Source organism: Miscanthus floridulus, chromosome 16, assembly GCF_019320115.1.
Source record: "Miscanthus floridulus cultivar M001 chromosome 16, ASM1932011v1, whole genome shotgun sequence".
Classification (NCBI taxonomy): Eukaryota; Viridiplantae; Streptophyta; class Magnoliopsida; order Poales; family Poaceae; genus Miscanthus; species Miscanthus floridulus.
The window spans coordinates 27,878,809-27,885,211 of record NC_089595.1 but is presented as its reverse complement, the minus strand read 5'-3'; positions in this window follow the sequence as shown (position 1 = coordinate 27,885,211).

The following is a 6,403-nucleotide window of genomic DNA, read 5'->3' as shown; positions in this document are numbered from 1 at the left end:
TGGGTGGCCAAGGCCCATCGGGATGCTGATGAGGCCAAGAAGGCATTTGAGGCCCTATCAATGAGGTCATGGAGGGACAACAAGGAGGCCACCTGGGTTAGGAAGGAGCGGAACAAGCTGCTCTAGAAGGACGCTGAGACCCACCAGTGGATCCTCGATCTTCTGGCTGATGTTGAGAAGGAAAAGGAGGTGAAGCTGGCGGCTGAGGAGAAGCTCGCAGCCCTAGCAAAGAGGGCGAGCCTAGATGCCATGGGGGTCTCTCAGCTATGTAAGGAGTGGGATGAGTTGCTCCAAACCACAGAGAGGCTTCGCTCGGAATGCGGCGTGGCTCACGAGGAGCACAACCAGGCCTTCCAAGAGCATGACTAGGCCTACCTAGAGCACGACGACGCATAGTAGAAGGTTGGCTCCCTCTAGGCCGAGCTTGGAAACGTGACGGCCTAGAAGCTGGAGGTCGAAAGCATTTCTACCGGGCTGGCCGTGGACCTCGCCGACGTGAGGAGGAATCTTTAGGCAGAGAGCGACGAGCTCGGTATCCTAAGCACCGCCCTTGGAGTGGTCTACGATGACCTTGAGGCCCATGCCATCGAGATCACGGCACAGGTGCGCCAGCTCGAGAGGAATGCCCTTCGTGCCAGGGTCAATCAATCCTTCGTGATTGCTCATTCTCACTATGGGGACAGCATCGATCTAGAGACGATGAGCCACGGCTTCATGCCTGGCTATGAAATCCACGAGCTGGAGGAGATGGAAGCAGTGGTGGCTCCCCTTTCGTAGAACCTGGTGAATAGGATCGATGGCATAGTTCTCCCCTGGAGGGGTTAGTTAGTTCAATAGGTCGGTCGATCATTATTGTAATCAATGGACAAGTGCCGACCCTTGTGTATCATTTAAATAAACTTGTTATTTTGTTTCATTTGACCAACCCTGTTCTTTTGTTTTGGTGCGAACAGATTTGTTTTTCCTCCCTTTTTATGTGTGAAAAGGGGTCCATGCGTTCCGATCCTTCCGTTTGTTAAGACCGTAGAGCTCTAGGTGTAGTGTAACACCCTAAAATTTGCATGATTTTAAAATAGAAGAAAATGATTTAATTATGCATTTTGTGAGCATTTAAATTTAGGAAAATAATAACTTAGTTAAAAATAAAACCAAATATAGGTCTACATACATGTGTGTGCATCCATGCTGCTGCATATTTATTTTGTGATGCTTTGGTTTGATTGGAATTTGCAAAAGAATTTGAATTTGAGTTTAAATTAGATTGGAAATTGTGTTAAGAAAATAGAAAAGGAGTTTTATTTTTTCTTCTCTCCCTCCCATCAATTCGGCCTGAGCCACCTAGCTTCTGTCTGGCTTCCGCTCTCACCGTAGCCTAGTTCCGCTGGCTTCCCTGTAGGCCAGCCCAGTGCTCTCCCCCTTCCTCGTGCGACCTAGCTTCGCCCATGGCCCAGCTACATGTGGACGCCGTGCCCCTCTCTTAGTTTGGCTAATGCCAGGCCCTATCCTCTCTCTCTCGCTGACATGCCTGGCCCACCGGTTAGTCAGAGTCATCTTCTTCCTCATGACTGTGTTCGACTCCATCGCCAATAAGTCCGCGTCCGCGTCATCTCCTTCCTTGCCTTACGCCCCACGCCGCTCCGCGCCATAAATAGCAGCTGCTCATGTCGCACCGCCATCCCATCAAGAACCTAGTTGCGTGCACCGCCATCGCTCGAGCAGCAGTAGACCCAGAACCCTAATCCGCCGCCGTCGCTTCGATCTCCACCGTCGTTGATTTTCTGCCACCGTAACTTCATCCTTAAGCTTCGCAAGCTGGTAAGGAGTATACTGGTACCTCCCTTGCTCTCTCCCTCCCTTCCTCTTACGCAAACACGCTCGATAGAGCAACACCGGCATCTCCAGCCACCAAATCGAGCTTGGCACCGCCTCCGCTTGTTCACAACCTTTTCTGATCCCCACTTTGAGTTCGCCATATTCCTCTCTCCCTCCCCATGCTTTTTATTTGGACCAATGATGCTCGGAGTCGCCATATCGACGAACTCCGGCGAGGTAGGGCCGATTTCGGCCATGGCGCCACCGTGCACAGCGCCGCTTCGGTGACCCCATCTCCCTTTCTTCTATCCCAGTCGTTCAATCTCGATCCAACGATCCATATCGCACCATACCCCTTCGCCTGTTGTTTTGCAAAAAGGCCCTTATAATTATTTGGATATTAACCCGCCGTCCCTGCTTTTATGCTAAAGAGTCCCTGCACTTTTCTATATTATAACCCATAGTCCAATGTGCGAATGCAAAATACGCCTTCTTCTTTTAAAAGCGTAGTTTCTTTTGGTTTAGATCCAAAATACGTTTTCATCTTTTTACGGTTTTGCCACTAATTTTGTTTTTAGCCGTAAAATCTTTGTTTTAACTCCAAATTGGTCTGTTCAACTTGCGTTAGGTTCATAATTCCATAATCTACATGTTCATACTACTATTAAGTATGTTTTCAACTTTTAAAATTCGAGGTTAGATTTAATCTATTACTTTACTACAGGAAATCTTGTTTAATCCATAACTTCTTCGTTTTAGTTCTGATTTTTGTGATCTTCGCGTCTGTGTGTTCGTAGTGAGGCATAGATTCATTTTACAAACTTTTCATCTTGATTTTATGCTATTGGTGTACTATTATAATCTAGAGCCTTTGTTTGCTATGTATGATTGCTTCTGGATGCTTGTATGTTGCTGTGATTATCGAGTTTAGACGGTGAGCAATTCGTGGGTGATCAAGAGTACTAATTTGACGAGCAGGATCAGCAGGAGCACTTTGTTCAAGGTAAGTATAGTATGGGATTATCCTTGTTTCCTATCAACTTAAATACATTTAATTCATGTTGCATGTGTCACTTTGATAGGGATTCCCTAGAATTGAACTTATACCTTGTCTCCTATGGGATATGCATTGGGTAGCTTTGCTAGTGCTCAACTAAACCATGATATTGTAACTTGACTAATGGTACATGCAATAAATGTTAAAACATGACTTTTTAGCAACATGGAAATAGGGGGGGTGGAGTGTTTAGCTACTTTCTAAATGCTTCAGATTTCTCTCCCTAAGGACTTATCTATAAGTGATCATCTAGGACTTACAGTACAGCTGTGAGAGCTACATAGCTCTGGCTTTAGCTTAGTATGAGGACCTTTTCTAGTTTGTTAGTGGTTATCTTTATTGGCGTAAGAATGGCTTTCTGAATCAGGTATAGTGCTGCCTCTGTCCCCATGAGTATAGCCTGCATGTCAATGTGCCATCGGGAAGGGGGGCTCTACATCTGTTTGCCGAGTGAATCTAATGACCCTAACTTGTTAGATGAACCTTTGAAAGACTTCATAGTGAACCCTGCCTGCTCACCTTGGGAGTGTTTTGGGAGTTATAAATTGGGGCATATGGGTATCACGGCTCACAGTGAAAGTGTACAACCTCTGCAGAGTGTAAAACTGGTATATCAGCCGTGCTCACGGTCACGAGCGGCCTTAGAACCCTTATGGAATAGATGATCACTAAGAATTATCTGTTTATGCTATTCATTATTCTTGTTTACATTGATCATGTGTTTTACTTTGGGATTGAAACAACTTGTTGCTACTCTTATGCTAAAATTGTGACAATTAAAAGTTGAATGCTCTTAAACCTGTGTCAAACCTTTTGAGCCTCATGAACCCCATGTTACACTTGTTGAGTATGACACGTACTTACGCTTGTTTATTTTCATTATTTGGATAAAAATCCCGGATGGGTAACAGATGGCTATGGTAATGACAACTTTCCTGAGGAATACTAGACTTGTGGTCAACTAGTTGACATCCCTGTGATATGGAGCTTCCATGAGAGATTTTTCTTTGTACTTCTACTATATTATGTGAAGACTCTATCTTATTATTTGTGATGTAATAAATACTTGTGATAGTACTATTTATAATTTGTCAGCTTATGTGTGTGACTGATCTCTGGGCACACATAAGATTATGCATCCCATTTTATCCTTAAAATACAGTGTGACATGTAGGAGGTTAACTCTGATCATGCTGGTAAGCAAGAGTGCCATAGCTACTAGGGCGTACGTTTCTCGTAGTCTGACCAGCCATGCTCAGTCATTCGTTTCCGTAGACCTTCCTACTAGGTTCAACGCGAGGAAGCGTGTCAAGCGCGATGACTGTTTTAGAAAGGGTGTATGTATACCCTTATCAGCCCCTGAGTGAGACCCGACCCCTTGCCATTGCTGGGGTCAGGTGTCACTAAAGATCGAGAAGAGGATAACGAAACTAGTAGAAGAAAGCGTCTCTTATTTTCATGCGTACCCCCTCGCTAGGATCTGAGCCATCGTTCTATGACCGCGTGTTTGGCCTTGGGTGTCCATTTGAAATGGTCGGCCTTCTTCAGAAGTCGATAGAGGGGGAGACCTCGTTCATCAAGGCACAAGATGAAGCGGCTGAGCATGGCGAGGCACCCTATAACTCACTGTACCCCCTTCATGTTCTGAATTGGGCCCATCCTTGTGATGGCTGAGATCTTCTCTGGGTTGGCTTCGATGCCACGCTTGGAGATGATGAAACTAAGCAGCATACCCCTCGAGACCCCGAAAACACACTTCTCGGGGTTGAGCTTAATGTCGTTTGCTCGGAGTTTTGCGAAGGTCTGCTCAAGGTCGGCTATGACCTGGTCAACCTATTTGGACTTGACCATGATGTCATCCACGTGGGCCTCAATGGTTCACCCGATGAGGTCTTCGAAACACTTGAGCATACAATGTTGGTACATAGCCCCTATGTTCTTCAGACTGAACGACATTGTGACATAGCAAAACAATCCAAATGGGGTGATGAAAGATGTCACGAGTTGGTTGGACTCTTTCATCATGATTTGATGGTACCCGGAGTACGCATCAAGGAAGCAAGGGGTTTCGCACCCTGAGGTAGAGTCGACTACTTGGTCTATGCATGGCAAAGGAAATGAACCCTTTGGACACGCTTTGTTGAGACCCGTGTAGTCAACACACATTCTCTATTTCCTGCTCTTCTTTCGTACAAGGACGGGATTAGCTAACCACTCTAGGTGGTATACTTCCCTGATGAACCCTGCCGCCAATAGCTTCATGATCTCCTAGCTGATGGCCCTGGGTTTCCCCTCGTCGAAGCGACATAGGCGCTGTTTCACCGGCTTGGGGCCTGACCTAATCTTTAAGGCATGCTCGGTGACTTCTCTTAGAATGCTCGGCATGTTCGAGGGTTTCCATGCAAAGATGTCTCTATTGGCGCGGAGGAAGCCGATGAGCGTGCTTTCCTACTCAGAGGAAAGAGTGGTGCCAATACGAACCGCTTTGCCTTTGGAGCCGCTGGGGTCTATGAGGACCTCCTTGGCACCCTCCACTGGCTCAAAAGTCCCAGCCGACCGCTTGGGCTCGAGTGCTTCCTCGATGACCTCCTTCCTGATGGCCGCAAGCTCTTTGGAGACGATGATTGTTGCGGTGTGATCGCAACACTCGACCTCGCATTTGTATTCACGCTGGAAGGAGGTGCTGATGGTGATGACCCCACATGGTCCCGACATCTTTAGCTTTAGATAAGTGTAGTTGGGGATGGCCATAAACTTCATGTAGCATGGACGTCCTAGGATGGCATGGTGGGTTCCATGGAACCCGACCACCTCGAAGGTGAGGGTCTTCATCCTATAATTGGATGGATACCCAAAGGTGATGGGCAGATCGATCTATCCAAGCGGCATAGCTAGCTATCTAGGCATGATGCCGTGGAAAGGCGCTCTGGTTGGTCAAACGCGCGATCGATCGATGCCCATTGCGTCAAGCATTTTGGCGTGCATGATGTTGAGGCTGCTGCCTCCATCTATCAGTACCTTGGTGAGCCGCTTCATGCTGATGATTGGGTCGACCACGAGCGGATATCTCCCTGGTTGTGGGATGCTCTCCGAGTGGTCGGTCCGATCAAAGGTTATGGCAGACTTCGACCACCGGAGGAAGATAGGCATGGCCAGTTTAGCCATATAGACCTCACGACGCGCGAGCTTCTGGCGGCGCTTGGAGTCATAGGCCACTGACCCTTTGAAGATCATGAGGCAACCATCTAGTGTTGGAAAGCCACCGTCCCTCCCCTCGGCGTCATCCGTGATTGGCTTAAGGTCCTTCCTATGCCCTCCCTTGTTGAAGCCTCTGAACAAGAACCGCTTCATGAGGCTATAGTCCTTGTATAGATTCTTGATGGGAAAGGAATGGTTCAAGCATAGCCCTTCGAGCATCTTATCGAAGTGGTCTGGGGTACCCTCCGTGGGCTTCTGGCCCTCCTTACGGTCGGCGGCGGCCATGAGCGAGCCCTAGCACCACTGCTTGTTCTTCTTCTTGACCTAATGGTTGGA